The sequence below is a fragment of the Lepidochelys olivacea genome (genome assembly GCF_965140295.1).
Source record: "Lepidochelys olivacea isolate rLepOli2 genome assembly, chromosome: 21".
NCBI lineage: Eukaryota > Metazoa > Chordata > Testudines > Cheloniidae > Lepidochelys > Lepidochelys olivacea.
In genome coordinates, this window is record NC_140431.1 from 686,802 (window position 1) to 705,653 (window position 18,852).

An 18,852-nucleotide genomic window follows, 5' to 3' on the forward strand; every position below is an offset into this window, starting at 1 on the left:
AGCAAAAGGTGAGAATCTCTCTTAATCGCAGGACTCCAGGAGCTGGAGCTTTAAGAAAAAACTCAGATATTGTGAGTGGCAATTAAATCACCAGAGGTGGCAACACAGATTCTGCCTGTTCAGCTATTCACAAATCAGAAGCAAATGACTCAGCTCCACCCTTCTATGAGTGCTGTATCTATGCTGTATGCAGAATAACACCCATCCCAGGGACAGGCTATACTGCACCAGTCCACATTATGGGGATAAGCCTATTCTGAGGGAATCAGCCCTGCAAAGTTTCAGGCTGCCCATCCTCATGGCAAGTGCTGACAGTGAGGGAGCACAGGTGAAGGACCACGTCAAGACTAAGCTATCTCTGTCCCTTGGCCCAGCCCATATAAGCAATAGCCCAGAAGGTAATGGCAGCCCTTCATGGGTGGGGATCAGGAAAGGGTGGAGCTGGCAGGCATCCGCTCTGTCTCTCACACACACACGGGCATGTGCTGGAGGTGTCTGGGTGGGGGATTAGCTGAACTGTGTTGCCCTGAGCCTCATAGATGAGAAAGGTTTCAGAGTAACAGCTGTTACTCTGTATTCTGTAACAATACTCTGTATTGTTAGTCTGTATTCACAAAAAGAAAAGGAGTACTTGTGGCACCTTAATAATTGGTTAGTCTCTAAGGTGCCACATGTACTCCTTTTCTTTTTATAGATGAAAAAGTGCTTTATAAGTGGAAGATATTCTTAGTAATAATATATCGTCCTTTGAGAGACAAAGCCTACGATTAAATATTTGTGCCATTAATAAATGTACAGTGACAGGAAGGGAATCACAGAACAACTATCCTGTCCTTTCAGAGTAACAGCTGTGTTAGTCTGTATTCGCAAAAAGAAAAGGAGTACTTGTGGCACCTTAGAGACTAACCAATTTATTTGAGCATGAGCTTTCGTGAGCTACAGCTCACTTCATCGGATGCATACCGTGGAAACTGCAGAAGACATTATATACACACAGAGACCATGAAACAATACCTCCTCCCACCCCACTCTCCTGCTGGTAATAGCTTATCTAAAGTGATCATCAAGTTGGGCCATTTCCAGCACAAATCCAGGTTTTCTTGATCACTTTGGATAAGCTATTACCAGCAGGAGAGTGGGGTGGGAGGAGGTATTTTTTCATGCTTTGTGTGTATATAAAAAGATCTTCTACACTTTCCACGGTATGCATCCGATGAAGTGAGCTGTAGCTCACGAAAGCTCATGCTCAAATAAATTGGTGAGTCTCTAAGGTGCTACAAGTCCTCCTATCCTGTCCTTTGGAATTAATGTCTAAATGTTGCCATCTAGTGGCTTTTCACTGCAGTTACACTGCTGTAACAAACACAACAGCCCTGCATTTACTTGCAAGAGCAGGGGCCCCAACTACAAAACACAAAATTAAAACATATGCAAGTTTCAAGCATCCACAAGTAAATGACCCAGCTCCTGCCTCTTAACCCCACAGAACACTGGCTGCATGTCTGGCGTAGTCCTGGGCCCCGTCTTCAGGACTTAGTTTGTTGTACTGGACTATGGTATGGAATTTGATTTTCCCTCCAGAGAAATAAATCGAGAGTGTATGGATAGTGTCAGAAGCTGTTAGGTGGTAATATGGTCCATAGGATATTTAATTATATTACATACTAGTCTGTATTGTGTTATACTGTGTAGCTGCGCTGGCTCCCAGGGCTGTCAGCAACCCCCACTTTCCCTTCTGTTTCACGGGCGGGGGGCTGAGAGGGGGGTCCCAGCCATTCCTTCCTAATGGGATTTCCTATTAAGCTTTTGGGGCCTGAGGCAGGATCATCCCAGTCGCTGGCTCTTCAGCTGCTGAATTCTGATATCTCGGTGTGAACCAACGTGAGTAAGTGTGAAGAGGCTTTGTCAGGGCTGTGTGGTCGCTGGGAGAGGCTGCACAACACAGAGAGACACATGCCTGCTGAGCTCAGCTTTGGCATCTACAGCCCCTAGCACTGACAGCACCTTGCAATATGCCGTGGGCGCCGGGCCATCCTAGCACCTGAGCCTGCGTGAACAGTTGGCAAGGCGTGACTGGTGTGTATCGCTCTGGGTGAGAATAATGAGGTCACAGGTGGGGTGCGTCACAGTGAGTTTTGCCTGAAGTTCCAGCCTTTCCCAATCCTCGCTGTACCCTCCGCAATGGCCAGATTGTTCCCATGGTGCCAGGCGCCAAGACTCCAGAGGGTGGCACTGCCTCCTGCGTGCCCAAGGGAGTGACAGGGCTGGAAAGCACCAGGCAGCCTGGGGTAGTCGGGAGCTGTTATGTAAACTAAAGCTCCAGAGGCATGTGGGGTCACGCACTTGTGGGCCTGGATGTTGAGGGCCCCATAGCCTAGCTGCGTTCAGGGGGCAGGAAGCTTGGGCTGGGGTGCAGCCCTTCGGGATGAAGGCCCCATTTCCAAAGACCTTACTCCTGGCTGAGGCAGGCCATATGGGGTTTGCCTGAGCCCTGGACAGTATTTGTCAGGAGTAGCCCTCACCCACCGTCTGGCAAATGGGATCCCACCATATAGCTTGGGCGAGTAGTTACCAGACCATGAGTCTGAGGGAACTGCTCGCACCTACGAGTCACTATTGTCTGTGGCTGGTCAACTAACTCACACGGTACTGGTGGGGTTGTGCTCCCCGACTGCAGCCCTGAACCCCAGTGAAGGTGTCACTTCCCCCATTTTGGGATGGATTTTCATTTGTGTGGCAATCCCTGAGATGGGCGGGGTGTGGGCAGCCTGTGCGTGGGCAGCCTGTGCATGGCACTGTACAAAGAACGGGGCAGCACCAGGACTCAGCGGCTCTCCCCGATGGGTGTGGGCATAGGAGGGGGCGCCCCCAGGGCAGGACAGATGAGGGTCTCCCTGGGGGTCAGGATGGGGAATGCGAGGGCCTCCTGGGGGTCATGTCAGGGGGGGAATCTGTCTCCCTGGGGGTCATGTCGGGGCCGGGGCTCAGGCTGACGGACCCCACCCCTCGATCCGCCCCCCAGCAGCAAGTCAAGGCCCCAGGTGCCAAGGAGAGAACGAGGGTCCTGCGGTGCGTGTCCCTTTAAAAGGCGGAGCTTTGGGCGGGTCCAGGTGTCTGAGTGACTGTCGCATTGCCCAATGGGATGTTGCCCAAATGTATGAAGCTAGAGACGCCCGCGGGCCCCCCTGAGCGGGGCTGGAGTCGGGGCCGGGGGGGTTTTGGGGGGAGCGGCGCCGACGAGCCGGTGAGAGCCCGACCTGGGGGGCCTCTGCTGCGGGGATCGGCTCCGGGGATCGAGGCCCTTGTGATGGGCGCCGGGCGGGCACGGGGGGAGCGGGGCCGGGGGGGGGTCCCGGGGCGCCGGGCGGGCACGGGGGGAGCGGGGCCGGGGGGGGGTCCCGGGGCGCCGGGCGGGCACGGGGGGAGCGGGGCCGGGGGGGGGGTCCCGGGGCGCCGGGCGGGCACGGGGGGAGCGGGGCCGGGGGGGGGGTCCCGGGGCGCCGGGCGGGCACGGGGGGAGCGGGGCCGGGGGGGGGGGTCCCGGGGCGCCGGGCGGGCACGGGGGGAGCGGGGCCGGGGGGGGGGGTCCCGGGGCGCCGGGCGGGCACGGGGGGAGCGGGGCCGGGGGGGGGGTCCCGGGGCGCCGGGCGGGCACGGGGGGAGCGGGGCCGGGGCGCCGGGCGGGCACGGGGGGAGCGGGGCCGGGGCGCCGGGCGGGCACGGGGGGAGCGGGGCCGGGGCGCCGGGCGGGCACGGGGGGAGCGGGGCCGGGGCGCCGGGCGGGCACGGGGGGAGCGGGGCCGGGGCGCCGGGCGGGCACGGGGGGAGCGGGGCCGGGGCGCCGGGCGGGCACGGGGGGAGCGGGGCCGGGGCGCCGGGCGGGCACGGGGGGAGCGGGGCCGGGGCGCCGGGCGGGCACGGGGGGAGCGGGGCCGGGGCGCCGGGCGGGCACGGGGGGAGCGGGGCCGGGGCGCCGGGCGGGCACGGGGGGAGCGGGGCCGGGGCGCCGGGCGGGCACGGGGGGAGCGGGGCCGGGGCGCCGGGCGGGCACGGGGGGAGCGGGGCCGGGGCGCCGGGCGGGCACGGGGGGAGGGTCCCGGGGCGCCGGGCGGGCACGGGGGGAGCGGGGCCGGGGCGCCGGGCGGGCACGGGGGGAGGGTCCCGGGGCGCCGGGCGGGCACGGGGGGAGGGTCCCGGGGCGCCGGGCGGGCACGGGGGGAGGGTCCCGGGGCGCCGGGCGGGCACGGGGGGAGCGGGGCCGGGGGGGGTCCCGGGGCGCCGGGCGGGCACGGGGGGAGCGGGGCCGGGGGGGGTCCCGGGGCGCCGGGCGGGCACGGGGGGAGCGGGGCCGGGGGGGGTCCCGGGGCGCCGGGCACTGCACAGACACAGGGGGACGCGGGTGGCCAGGCGATGCCCCGACAGTCCGAGACCCCCCTTGCCTGACAATCCGTAGACTAGGCAAAATCAGCAGCGTCTCAGTCCCAGCGCCCCGGGCCGCGCCGCGCAGGGCGGCAGGGGAGGTCGGCGGCGCTGCTGGCTGCCGAGTGAAGCCGGGCCCCGCCGCCGGGCCCCGCCGCCTCTCCGCGCTGGCGACGCTGGCAGGTCCGTTGGGCTTCGCAGAGCCCGTGACCGGAGAATCCCACCGCCCCCCCCCCCAGTGTCCGTGGCTCCCGCCCCGCCCCGGGCAGCAGCGATGCCTGCGGGAGGGAAGCCGTCTCCCCGCCCCCCGAGCTCACGCGGTGGGGTGGGCGTGGAACCAGACTCAACAAATCCTCCCCTCGCTCTGGGCGTGAGTCAGCCCCGGTCCCTATCGTCCTCCGCGGGGGCGGCGGGCGGCGGGGGCGCGGGGGCCAGGTCCTAGGCTCGCCGCCCGGTCCTAGGCTCGCCGCCCGTGCACGCGCTCGGTGTGGCGCGGAGCTGTTCGGGAACCGCAGCAGGGGTGTCCAGAGCTCGGAACAAGGCAGCCCCGGGTTAGTCTCTGGATTAGCTGCTTTCCTGTTGGAGCAGCGCCCTGTGCACTGTGACTGCAGCCAGCAGCTGCCCACTGCTGCGCCCCTGTTTTCCCAGCTGCTTTGGGAATCGGAGAGTTAATGCTCATGTAGTGTCTAGATACCCTGGCGATGGGCTCACACTAGGTACGTGGATGTGTGGAGTGACAGTGCTTCGCAAGGGCTAAACAGGGCTTGTGATGTTGTTCTGGGACTGTCTTTACCGTGTGTGGCATTTTGAAGGTGTTTTGTTTATTTTCTAATCAGATCTCAGAGTCCTGACTTTGCGCCAGGCATAGCGCTCTGCATGGCAGTGCCATGCCCAGTTACTGTCCCAGCTTCACGTGTGGTTTTTAATAACCAGATGGAGAGCCAGTGAAACAGCTGCAGTTTCTGCCTAATGGGGCATGCATGAGCTTTGCAGATTCGATTTCTTTTTGTTCAGGTTTCAATTTTGAGGTGATAGAATTAGGAGTAACAGTCAGGATTCTGTATGTCCCTGAATCAGTGTTTTTGGCTTTGCCTTGGCGTTTTCTAACCTGGTGAGATCAATATCCCAGGCTAAGTCTTGATTCCAGTGAATGGACATTTAAAGCAAGAGAAATGTACCAGTGGAAGAATTTCTTGGAGTCTCCTGAAGAATTTCTTAAATGCAAAGACATGGCAGATTTATCAGTGGCAATGTCTATCCCAATGGATTAGGAGAAGATTGTGCGCAGGGAAGGGTAGACAGCTCTTCACATTAAACATCTGTGCAGGCTCTGTTGTTCAGAACAGACATGGCATGGAGAGGAATCAGTGTCTAAATTGTAGATTTTGTTGATTTTGTTTTCAATGTTCTGAAGTTGTTTCACAGCCAGATCAGGAAATGTAGTAAGGTTGTCTTGTGACCTTCCATTGTGTTTTGGAGGGGATGACAATAGAGCAATTTCTAGTACAGAAACAAAGGGAAAATGTTGGATAAGGTTTTTAAATGGTGTCTCAATAGCCTGGTGTGATGCCAAAGGAAAAGTTTTTATTTGCGTGCTTGCTGCAGTCTAGCTCCATGCTTCCCTGAGGCAGACGTGCCCCTGAACACTAGGCTGCTGTTTCTTTAACACCATTTAATGGAGGCAAAATGCTGTTTTAGCAGGTTGGACTTACAGCACTGTGGGGAAAGGGAAGCTTGACTGTTCTGGGGAAGTGTGTTCTGCAAACAGAGACTGTGGTGCCCACTGGAGATGAGTCTAACGCTTTGTTAATGTCTTATCATGCTGAATGATGTTAGGAACATGGAACTAGCAGTCTGGATCAGCCCATAGCGCCTCCTAATCCAGTCTCCTGGATCTGAGGGGGGCCAGAATTCGCTACTTCAGAGGCAGGTGCAAGAAACTCCCTAGTGGACAACTATAGAAAAACCTGCCCAGTGGGGAAGCGTCTTCCTGACCCTGTCAGTTGGAGGCTCCTGCCCTGAAACAGGAGGAGTTCTTGCTGTCCTGGAGCCTGCCGAATCACATTTGCCACTGGTTTGTCTTTACTTTTCATTTATTTTTACGCAGGTCTCTGTCCTGACACTGGCTGGGGCTCATTGCCATAATATCAGAGTGCCTCGGCTTGCAATGTACTTTTCCTCACAACAGCAATGAGGCAGGGCAGTGCTGTTATCCCCATCGCGTAGGAGGGAACCGAGGTGCCCAGGCCAAGTGACTTGCCCAGGGTCCCCCAGGGAGTCTGTGGTAGAGCAGGAAAATGAAAGCATGTCTCCAGAGTCCCTGGCTAGTGCCCTCAGTCACTTCCGTCTAAGGAGAGCCCTGGCTGTTAAAACCCCCAGCAGGAGAAACCCTGGGAGTTGCAGCAGGGATGTGCAGGATTCTCCTCTGCAAACTCCCTCAGCCAAGGAGGAAAGAAGCACAGGGAGAAATTCTGGGTTTTCTCAGAAGAGATCAAGCTGATGCAATGGCAGATGGGCTCTGCCAGGAGTTTTGTGCCAGGCCTTGCACTGTGTCCCAGCCCACCGAGCATGAGCCCAGATAGCAGTGGAAGGAGCTGGCTCTGCAGGCGGAAGCCCTAGTCGCAGGTTGCTCTGGGCTCAGCTGCCCCGGCGGAGAGATCTCAGGACTGCAGTGGATTACTTCTTGGCCTGTTCAGTGCTTGCCATCTTTCGCAAAGAGAATGCAATCGTGGCTTAGGGCGAGAGACCCTGGTGATGGGTGTGGGTTAGCATCAGGGTTGGGTGCTGGGACATCCTGGGCTGGAATGACCGGCTCTTGCCTTCCTGGAAGATGCACCGTTGAAATGATTTGTACAAATAGCAGTGAAACGTCCTTTGTAAGTGCAGCTGCTCATGGGTTTAGTGGCACCTTATTCATGCTCAGGGTGATACCTGGTCAGCTGGTTTCTCTTATTCTGGGAGGATTGTGTTGCCAGTAGCTTATCTGAGGAAGAAACTGGTATAACAAGACTGTGTGTTAAACTGAACGTGTCCAAACAGGTACTTAATTATGCCTTGTGAGTGATGGGTTTGCCCAGCTGAATGGCTGAGATTTCCTGTTTCTCACCTCCACTGAGGGAACGGTTCACCACACTTGGGCTGTTTTCTGAGAGCGGCAGGAAGGAGTGAGGAGAAGATGGGTGACTTCCAAGATGCCCATAGGGTAAAGTATGGGGGCCAGGTTCAAGGATGTGAAGCCAAATGAAAGGCCTGTAGTTAAAGCAGGGTGTTGGGAGTCAGGACTCCTGGGTCCTATTCCTGGTTGCCTGTGTGACCTTGGGCAGGTCACGTCCCTTCTTTGAGCCTCAGTTTCTCCTCAAAAATCATCTGTTTGTCTTGTGGTGATGTCCAGAGGCCCCAGTCAGGATCAGAGTCTGGGCACTGCACAAACACAGATTGTTTTATACTGATCCCTGTGAGTGCTGTCCCGCCTTGTGGTGTGGGCTGGAAGCATAGGCAATTAGTTCTTGGTAGGTGTGTGAGGCACTGGGCATTAGTGTTAGGACGGGATCTGAGGGCTGACTGTTGTAGTTCTGGCTAAAGGATCTGGGGTACCTTTTCCCCTGGCCAATATTTGTTGCAATTTGGCACATTTCTTTAAATGTGCCTAGGGAAAAAGAAAAACCCAGCCCACGCAGCAGGCTGACTGTAAGTATGTTTGTTTAGGACCCAGCTGTGGCAGTCTGGCCCTTTGTTATATAACAGGGAGCATTAAATGTGGTGGGTGGTCACCATATGGAATACTCAGTACAGAATGCAGCTGCTAAGTCCCTGGGATGGGTGGAAAGTGCCACTCCTGGCGGCTTATTCTGTAATTATTTGTTACAGGCTGTCTCAGTCCTTCCTCTGGAGCATCCTCAGCTGGGCACTGGGGTAAAGCAGGTCTGGGCCAGTCTCGTCAGTTCCTAGGATGACAGGATTTTGAGACTCGCTCTGGGGCTTCGAATTGACTTTGTACCTTGTATTTGTGGCGTCACCAGTGGCTGGGGGTTTGTATTATTTTGCTACCCCAGTGTCTGAGCCTGTGGATGTTTCCTGGGGTGGGTCTGGGGCAATGTCAAGGCAGATGGGCCTGTAGACTCCTTGTCATAGCTGCTTTGGCTCAGAGGTGTGATAGCTCTGTGGTTTCTGCATATTCACTTCCTGCCTATCCGTAGGGGGTGCTAATGCCAGGGTTGCTGGTTGAACCTGAACGCTGCCTTCTGCTGACCCTGGGGAGGGGAATGCAGCGGCCTTGCTCATCCTCCCCCAGGGCTGTGTGAACAAGGGGAGCAGCAGCATACGGAGCCCTGAGTGGTGGTGGTCTAGTGCCTGTCTGTGCTCCCCTAGCACATGGCACAGACCCAGTGACCGGCTGGCGTGGGGCCCCTCTGCTCAGTGACCGTCTCAATGCATTGGCAGCTTTTGCTTTTCACTGACGCCCAGATCACAGGTGGTGTTGCTACCTCCTCCATGTCCCCTCAAGGACCCACGCCTGTGAGGTTAACAGCTGCGAGTGGCTGGGAGCCGAGGTGCCGGCCTCTCTCGGCGGTGTGAGTCATGTCCGTCTCTGGAGCAAGAGGCTGGAGGTGCAGATCCATTGCTGCCAGGAGATGCCTCGTTGCAGCCTTGTGCCTCTGATCTAACTGATAGCATCTCTGTTTCTTGCCTCGCCTTTCAGCTGGTAGATGGATGACTGAGGGAGCAAAACAGGGTAGTGGCTCCCATCGGGATCAGGGACTGGGGATAGTGTCTGTGCCCTATGTGATGGTGGGGGAGAAGGCAGCTGGCTAAGTCCCCACCCCTCCGCAGTTCTCTGCTCCTGCCAGCCCCAGCTCTGTTTGCCCTCTGCCTTGTGGAAGATGGGGTGGTCAGCCCCTTTCCTGAGCCCTGGTATGCTAACCAGCCCTAGGACTTGGCTTTGGCAGAAGCAAAAATGTTCCTGAGACCTTCATGGTGCAGTCTCATGCCGATGATCTCGAAATGAGAAACATGCAGTCATCACTTGGCTTTTGCAGGCGTGACAAGCTGGCTGCTGGCATGTTCCGTCCTGCTGATGCGTGCTATAGGGGCTGCTGCCCAATCCAGGCTCTGTGCACCTCTGTGTGGTATGCTGCAGTACGGGGGCAGAAGAACAGCACATGGAACAAACGCTTGAGTGTGAGACTCGCTACTGGCTTCTCTTGGCGTATGAGGGATTAGTTTAAACCTGCCCATATCATCCTATGGCTGAGACCTGTTTCTGCTCTTGATTTTTTCTCTCTTCTGTTTTGTCTCAGCCCTTGAATTTTTCCCCTGCCCCATGTGCCCTGCCCTGCCCAGGAGATTGTCATATTGTGTTTGCAGAAAGCAGATGTCTGCTGAGTTTGATTTCCATACTGTGGATCACTATTAGCGCAGAATCTTTTCCCTTCTGTATTGTGTGGCAGGAAATTGGAGTGAGATTGGGGCAAAGGGTTTTGGGGAAGCTGCTCCTGAGATACTGCAGTGGTGCAAGGTGAAGTTGTGGCAGCTTCTCAGCAGATCTGGACAGGTGGTCCATGGCATATGGATTCTTGTTTTTGGTCATTGCAAATCCTCTCTGCTCATTCTGACACTCTAAATCTATGTGTGTAAGATGAGTCAGGATTGGGTGCCATGGCAAATCAGATCATTGCGTTAACTGTATATGTGCTGATAACATTAACAAGGAAGACTTTTGTGGCTGGATTCTGAAAAGCTGAGCTAGTGGCCCTGTGAACTGGCCCACCAGTGGCTGTGCTGGTGGCAAGTTGTGGTTTCTGTTCTATTCCTGAACTGTTAAGTATTAATCCCCTTAAAGAGTCACAGTCACCTCTTCAGAGACAGTGCCGAGGTGTTACATGGAATGGCAGTTGGTGGGTGGGAGTAGTGAAGTGAAGGAATAGTGCAGGAGCTAGGAAGGGCAGGTTTTGGTGTACGAAAGGGTCCTGACAGTAAACGGGACTCATGGGGCAGCAGGGACCCTAACCTAAGAGGTCCTGATAATGGGCTGGGTTAATCCTGCTGGGGTGGACGGAGCAGAAGGTCCTGTTTCAAGCTGGGGAGGGGAGTGAGACTCTGTGGTATCTTTGAGGGTCAAGAAGATGTAGTGAGCAGCATGTTAATGATGCGGGGGGGGGGGGGTGCTGCAGACAGCTGTGAGGCCAGGGACAGAGTAAAGGGTTGTGAAGAGAAAAGAGATGTGGGTGGGGAGTCGCAGCTTCAGCTTGGGGAGCTCCCAGCTGACAGAGGTGAGGAAGAGAGGCTCTGGGGTGGAGGTGCTGCAGGAAATCTTAGCAGGTGGTGGGGCAGGGGGCAGCTGATGAGTGAGATGCAGCACAATCCGACTGTGTCTGTCATCCTGGAGCAGCAAGACCTGCTCCCTGCAAGATGGCTGTTGCTGCCCTGGGGTGCTGTGCTCATCTCTGTGCATCCCCCTCACCAACAGGAGATAGGAGTGAGCTCAGAAAAGAGCAGCAGGATGGTCGTGGCTAGAGGGTTCAGTTGGTGGGGAAATGCTGAGTGCAACGTGCCTGGCTTGGATCTTGCGTAACAGATGAGTAATGGGGAAGTAGGCTGGGACAGACAGAGGGTGTGTGCATGGAGGAGCCAGATGAATCCTTGAGGGTGGTACAAGGAGCTGAACTGTCAATGAGAGGGGGCTGGGAAAGGGAAATTCAAAGTTGAATATCAGGGGGACTCCCTGCCAGTGAGTCTGTGTTAGCAGGGGGAGAGGTGTGTCCCGGGGGCAGTAGGAAACCCCTTTCCTTAGGATATTCAGAACCAGACTGAACACATCACCAGGAAACCTAAGAAAGGGAACAAGCCTGCTCTGGACCTGTGGGAAGGGTTGGATGAGCTAATAAAGCTTCCCAGTCTCAATTCTCCCAACCTAGTGGTGTTTTCCAGCTCTAGCATCCTGAATCCAGAAAATGCTTGGCCCATTGGAGTTGGCTAATACTATGAGGTTATCAAAGTGTTCTCATCCTCCACTAAATTAAGCCAGGGAAGAGGGGGGCCTTTGTTTCCCGGGGGGTTCAGGCTGGGGTGTGGTGGGAGTGAAGAGGAGCTGAGAACCATGGAGTAGGGATATTGAAGTTTCAGTTTTCAGCTCTCAGGCTTGTTTGGGTTTTGTCCCTGTGAGGTTATAATAATCTCATTTACAGCCCTAACAGAGTGTTGGTGCAGCTTTCTGCCAGGGAATTAATTGTGCTGTGTACACTCCCTATATTTTCCTAGTCGCACTGGTGTTCCCCAGGGGCAGGGATTAGTCCACAGCTATTGTGGTGGCTGTGTCATTACGGTGGTGCCCAGAGGCCCCTGAGGGAAAACCCTCTTATGCTGGGCACTGAACATAACCAGCTGTGTAGCTGCCCTGAATTGCTTGTGATTTTAAACCATGTGTAAATGCCATTGGTAGCTATTGATATTGAAACTAGCCCCAGCTGAGTTCTGCTCTCTGGGGTGGGAAAGGCCACAAAGTGCAAAATCCCTTTTCAGCATGTGCTGTTGAAGTAACCAACCAGCTGTTTGCAAGCCCTCTGAAGAGAGGAGGAGGACTTGTGGTGCCTTAGAGACTAACAAATTTATTTGAGCATAAGGTTTTGTGAGCTACAGCTCACTTCATCGGAGGGTTCACGCTGGTCTCTTGTCAGTGCTGAAGTCAGGACAGGGGCACATACTGAATGGCTGTTAAACCCCTTAATCTTCTACCTGTGCTAAACTCTGCTGTGGTAACCCCTGACACGATGATTCCCCCAAATGCAGTGTGAGCTTGCAGCCCATTCTCCTGATGGCCCTTGGTGTTTCGCTCCCAAGGCTGGTGCCATGATGTGGCCACAGTGGAAACAATTCTTCACAGCTAAGGAACACATGGAATTCCATCTGTCTGGAGTCTCAGATTCGTAGAGTTCAGCGCCTGAAGAAACCATTAGATCATCCAGCTTGACCTCCTGTATAACACAAGCCATTAAATTTCACCCAGTTACCCCTGTATAGAGCCTAATAACTTGTGTTTGGCTAAAGCTTCTCTTCCAGAAAGGCAGCTAGTCTGGAGCTGAAGACGTTGAGATGGAGAATCCACCATGTCCCTGAGGAGCTTGTTCCAGTGGTTGATCACCCTCCCTGTTAAAAACTGGGGCCTTATTTCCAATTTAAATAATGTCCAGCTGTTAGCTCTTGTTCTGTCTTTCTCCCCTAGATTAGAGTCCCTTAGTATCTGGGACTTTCCCCATGAAGGTACTGACACATGGTGACCAAGTCACCTTTCAGTTTGCCTTGCCTGGCCCAAGGTGCGAGTTGCTGTGTAGGCCCTTCTTCTGCTGTAGCTAGTTGAAAATGATCACAGCCCGTCTGACGCACTGCCTCGCTGGGATTCTCCAGTCCCCTGTTAACAGCGAGAGCTCCGGCCACAGCTCGTTCTCGGCTCCAGGGAGGAGAGGAGGGGGGTTATGGGCAGGCAGCAGGCTGGCCAGGAAGAGTAGCCCCGCGTCTGTTTGTATCTGAACAATGGTGTTTGCATTGTCCACTGTCCCATCTGCCACCACAAAGGAAGGCACAGCCTAGCTAGAGGGGAAAGAGCCACGTGGGCCATCCCTGTCAGGGCGTCTCATGTTCTGGGGGGACTCCTGGGCTCCCGGAATGGGAAGCTGCTGTTACTGTACATATTTGGGATGATGCACTTAGTGATCATGGTTCTGTCCACATTGGTGCCACTAGCTGAACTGGTCTCTGGCTCCAGGCCCTGTGCTGCTGAGGGCATGTCGTGGACCTGGAAAGCCATTTCAGTGACATTCGGAATCCAGCTGTAGGCTGCCGCTGTGGCGGCTGCCGCACTTGGTCACTGACGAGCAGGCGGGGTAGGGAGGTGCGGAGAATGGGCGGGTTGTGGCTGACCCAACAAAACTGTCTTGCTGATGGAATAAGGCCAGGAGTCGAGTCTGCCGTAGCCCATCAGTCGCAGGGCTTCCTGCGGGGCCACTCTGCGGGTCAATTCTCTGGTAGGATTTGGGGATTGGCGAGTCCTGCTTTGGCCTTCGGTGAGTCACTGACTCCGTGAAATGGGGTAATACAGGCCTGTCCGGCTGAGAGTTTTAGTTAATGCCTGTGAGTGCTTTGGGGCTGTGATGCTCTAGAAATGCAGAGACGTGAACAGGGAAATATGCTTTGCAGCCGTTAAGGGAAGGAGCTGGGGTCTCAGGGGATCACACTTCTCAGAGCAGCGCGTGCCTTCCAACTGCAATGCGGTAGTGAACTGCTTAGAAACAGACGGCAGTGATAGCTCCCCACTTGTGACATTACTGAACTGCAGAAGGGGCCATTTGAGTTCATGGAGGACAGGTCCATCACTAGCAATTAGCTAAGATGGTCAGAGATGTAACCCCACACTCTGGGTGTCCCTAAACCTCTGACAGGTTTCAGAGTAGCAGCCGTGTTAGTCTGTATCCACAAAAAGAAAAGGAGGACTTGTGGCACCTTAGAGACTAACAAATTTATTTGAACTTATGCTCAAATAGTTTATACTCCTAAACCTCTGACTGCCAGAAGCTGGGACTAGACAACAGGGGATGTGTCACTCGATAACATGCCCTATTCTGTTCGTTCCCTCTGAAGCCTCTGGCAGTGGCCACTGTCAGAGACAGGACACTGGGCTAGATGGACCATTGGTCTGGCCGCTTTTTTGTTCTTCTCTCATAGCTCGGTTCCTTGTTGACCCAGCCTTTTAATGTGGAAACACCTGCTTCCTTGCTCTTCTCATTGTTTTGGAAGCATGTGAATTAAATGTTTGTCCGTGGGTCCTTCGGTCACTGCAAATAAACATGTTTCTGCTGCTGCTCCTATGGCTGCTGCCTGTGTGCAGGGAGGTGTGGTAACTAAGGTTATGGCCCAGAACAACCAGTGTGTCCCAGGCCAGTGTTTTGCCATCACAGAGCCATGCGGATGCATTACCAAGACCTGATGAATCGGCTTGGGCACTTTGCTCCAGCACTGGGCAAGGCTGGTTATTCAGTTAGCTGCAGCTGCTCCTTGTAACCTGAAGGTTCATCTCCGGAAGCAAAGTGCAGTAGTGCTGAGGAGGAGGTGTGGAGCCAGCTGGGATGCGGCATTTCCGCCCACCGATTTATCCTGAGTGTCATCTCTGGCCTTTGCTTTAACGCTTCCTGTGGCTGGACGGGTAAGCGCCCATTCTCAGGATGTCTGTTTTCCATCTGCTCAGGCTGGCTTTTGTTTGTTCTCGTGGTCAGTAGGACCAATAGGAATTGTCTCCCCCAAGCAGAGGGTTAGACACAGTCCAGGTCCCAGGAAAGCTGGGCAGCACGTTGTCTTGGGATGTGGATCTCTGGAATTGGTGGCAGAAGGATGCATAGTACCTGGGGATTGTAGACTAACTCGCTGACTGAAGTGGAGCCCTCAATTCCCAGCCGACCAAGAGGCTTGTCTTGAGCTTGGCCTGGAAAGCTGCAAAGAGGACTGGCCACAGGGGGTGACAGAGGTGACTCCTTCCTGGAGCTTCTCAAATCAGGTGCTCCTCCCAGTGGCAGTATGGCATGAGACAGTCCTGGCCCCTAGAACTGTTGGGGTGTAGATCGAGCAGCTCCACAAAAGCTGGTGGCTTGGGCTGTGCCAGCAAGGGCAGAGATAGTGGCAGGCTGGGCTAGGAGCATGATGTGGAGTTAGCTGCTCCGTTCTTGCCGACTGTTTCTTCTCCGCTCCTAGCTGTTTGTCCCAGGGAAAGGGGATGCTGAAGGCAGCTGCAGCCCGGCCCACTGCCAGGACTGTAGTTCTGAGTGCTCTGCTCAGCGCTTTCTGCTGTCCCTGGAGCACTCGGGCTGGAGCGGGGATCTGAGCTCTTGGACTCTCCTGCAGCCAGAGCAACAAGAAGGTACGATCTGGTCCCCCTCGCCTAGATGGAGCTCTTCACGCTCGGCTGTGGTGTGTGGTGCTGACAGAGCTCAGAGCCGCGTGTGCCCCCGCGGCGAGTATGGTGCCTGTCCCTGAGGAGCTGAGACTAAAGCAAGGATTTTGGCTGCCCTGTTTCCCAATTGCTCCTGGAAACTGGGCCCCTGGTGTCATCCACTCTCCTGTGAGGTTAGTGCTTGTTGCCATGTCTGCCACCTCTGTGTGCAGCTGGTTCTAGGGATGTCGCAGGTGCCTGGAGGAGGCTGCCTGATGCTCCTGCAGTGAGCAGCCCAGGAGCTGCCCAGCCCCGTGCAGTGAGGAGGAGACTCCAGCAGATGCTTGGGAGCCCTGCCTCCCTCCTGGCTGATAGCCCAGGCTGTTCTGCTGCCAGCCAGTCCTGTCCATCACAGGCGGTTAAGAACCTGAGGGGCAGTAGGGAGAGTCACTGCTACTGAGAGAGTGCTGCTGGGGAGCCCTTACCGGTCGCTCTGTCTTGGGGGAGGGGAGGGCAGCTTCCTCCCCATCAGACCTGCCACCTGTGCCACCTTCCATGGCCGTGTGGGCCTGTGCCTTCCCCTGCCACACTCCCAGGGTGCAGCCCCAGCCTGGGGGGAGAGACCTTGGCTCAAGCAAGCCCAGGAGGCTCTGCCTGTTCTGTTTGCAGTGATGCTGACCCTGGGGGCACAGGGAGCTGGGTGAGGCCCAGGAGCAGGGGGGGAGTGAAACAGAGGCCAAAAGGTCTGGTTTCTCCAGTCACGTCAAACCTTGCTAATGGGGCAAAAGACAATAAAGGCCCCAGCAGGGAGTGGCCCCGGCATCCCTTTTTTGTGTGTTGTGGAATATGCATTTTCTGACTGATGTTGGTTCTGCATCAAGGAACTACCTCAGGTTATGCTGATCTTTGATTTTCTCCCTCCATTCAGCCTGCAGTGCCTCTGCTGAGTTTGCCTGCACCTTGGTGTGAAACTGCAGGGCCCTCAGGCAAACAGCCAGCAGACTTGGCTGAAATCCTGCTTCAGAGCTGGGTGGTTTGCCACCCTTCCAGTGTTGCTGACCCCGGACATTCAGGAATCATGAGTCAGGCCCCCCAGTGATCATGAGATTTTAAAAAATAACGAACGTTGGGCTGGCTGTTTGCCTTCTGGTGTTTGAGCCTTTAGGGATCTTCCCTCTGCATCCACAACAGCTAGAGACTTAAAATAAAGTGTTGAACATTATTTATGCTCACACTGGTGGTGATCCAGCCTATGTGTTCCATGCCTGCCTCTGGGGTCTCAGTGGGTATATCTACATGGCAGCGAGCATCCCAGCCCGGGGCAGCTACTGGCTGTGCAGACCTACTCTGTGGTGCTCTGCTCTGCTGCTAGCCTGGTGGCAACATCCAGTTCCTAATGGAGGTGGTTTCTGTTGAGCTGGAGACGAATGACAGAGTGCAGCATTCCTGGAGTGTGTTATTATCTGATACTGCCCCAGACTTTTCTACTTCCAGAACGGGGCAGAGTTTTGCTCAGAAAAGCATAGGATTTGCATCTGAGCAGAGTAAAAGTGGCTACGAATTCTGAGATGTATCCTTGTTTGTGCCTTCACAGTGAGTAATAAATATCTTTACTAACCACCTCTCTCCAATATTTGCTTGGCTGTTTTCCCAGAACGCTAGAGACTTGAAGGCCTCCTCCCACCCTTGGGTCACTGTGGCAGGAAGACTTGTCACCTCTCGGGCAGTTCACAATTGAGAAGCATTTTGAAACTGGATTGGCTTGGAAAGCTGACAGTCACAAGGAATTAATCTGTATGGGTTCTGGTGCATGCTTTGCAGCCTGTAATAGGAGATGCTGCACACACATGTTAATGCCTTTGTTTTGCTAATTGCTTGAGATTTTTTGACTGCGGTATTGGGGTTAGCACAGGGCCAGCAGCACCTGGGTTGGGTGGGCTCAACAATTAAGAGTAATTTTGTTCCTGAATAATGTTGGCAGCGTTCTCTTTTGGAACATACGGTTTCAGGAAATTGAATCCTGTTGGGATTCTTTGCATGGAAAATGCTTAGAATGCTCTCTGGCTCTCAGTCCTGGAAAAAAAGATAACACTACATGGCAGGGAGTGCTAAACCTCCTCATGCTTCAACTTTGGGCAAAGATGTTACGGAAACTTTCTCTAGATGTTGAATCTGAGACATGTATCTTCAGAGGGTATCTTTTTTCAAGAAATGGGCAATGCTGTTGGCAGATCTCATCTAGAAACATTTTAAATCTTTCTGTACCTAGGAAGAACATTTCAAATAAAATAATATAGATCTAGAATCTTTGCTTAGTGCCTTCAGATGCAAGGCATTGCAAGCATCGTCACAATTGGTGGGGTGGGGGTGGCTGTTTGGCTACTTTTGGGAACACAGGAAAACAAACTGGAGACTACTGAGCCTTCTGGATGTAGTTTGGAGAGAGCTGTGCTGAGGTGCAGCAATCATTTACTCTTTTTTAAAGTGTAAATTTAACTAAAATAGCTTGTAGTTGGATGCTCCCTGCATGAAGTGCTCTCTGCTCAGAGGCACAGTTAGGAACGTGCAGAGAATGGGGAACGGGATGAGGGGATGTCATGTGCAGGAAGCCCAGGTTTTGTTAGAAGCATCAGAGAATGTACAATAGGGAAGAGCTCTGGAATAGCCGGGGTGAAAGTAAAATTTTAAACTTACCGGTATGGGTGCCAGCTCCAGCCTCCACCCCCCCACCCAGGGGTGGGGCTGGGGCTGGGGGTCAACATCCCCCAGCCAACCCTTCCATGCTGCTTGGCCTGTGCCACACAGGGCTCCAGTGGCAATTTAAAGGGCCAAGGGCTCCAGCTGCTCCTTTTGCTCGCCTTCCCCTCCCCCCACTGGCCCTGTTGGCCGCCGATGGGGCCGCAAAACCCGTAAGGCGGTAGGGTCTGGTACCGGCGGCCACCTTTTACCGGTATGCCTGTACCGCCTTACTTTCAGCCCTTGGAATAGCAGAGACGAGAACTGGACGATGACTCATCCTTCCCAAGTCTAACTACTTTGGTCCTGCAGGAGTCCCTGGGTAACTTGCCGGTGTCTCTACGTGGAAGGGTCTGGAAGTAACTGGTTGGTTTTTAGGATTAGAAATTTGCTGATCGGATTTACAGCCGCTTGCAAGCTGGAAACCTTTACAGATCAGAGTTCCTGCAGAGAAGCCCCACAAGATGCTGTCAGATGTGATGCTGTTAAAAGACCAGGGTGATTTCAGTTTGTCCCTAGTCCCTTGAGTTGTGCTGTGAAGGTCCCTTGGGTCAGGTTTTGCAGAGGTTTTGTGTTAAGTTTGTATCTCACAAATAGGCAACTTTCTTTAACTTAGAGGTCAGACCATCCCAGCCTGCTTCAGAGCAACTTCTGTGACTCCTTCTGAGGGCAAAGTCTATATAGTTTCCTGGGCTCATGTGCTTCACCCACTGGAGCAGCTTTCATCAAAATCCCTCTTCCTTGAGAGCAGCCACCTGTCTTGCAAGCCCGTGCAAGTTAAATGC

At 54.7% G+C, this 18,852-nt stretch overlaps 1 protein-coding gene across 3 annotated transcripts in view; it reads left to right on the forward strand.

Annotated features, from left to right (window-relative positions):
- Positions 1-4,813: 4,813 nt before the first annotated feature.
- Positions 4,814-18,852, forward strand: part of DENND2C (DENN domain containing 2C) — a 46,000-nt gene continuing 31,961 nt past the window's right edge. For 2 of the 3 annotated variants that reach the window (XM_084610978.1, XM_084610974.1), the window contains exon 1: positions 4,814-4,970. The gene's annotated coding sequence lies outside the window, so the exon portion shown is untranslated. The other variant, XM_084610975.1, reaches the window with a different exon arrangement.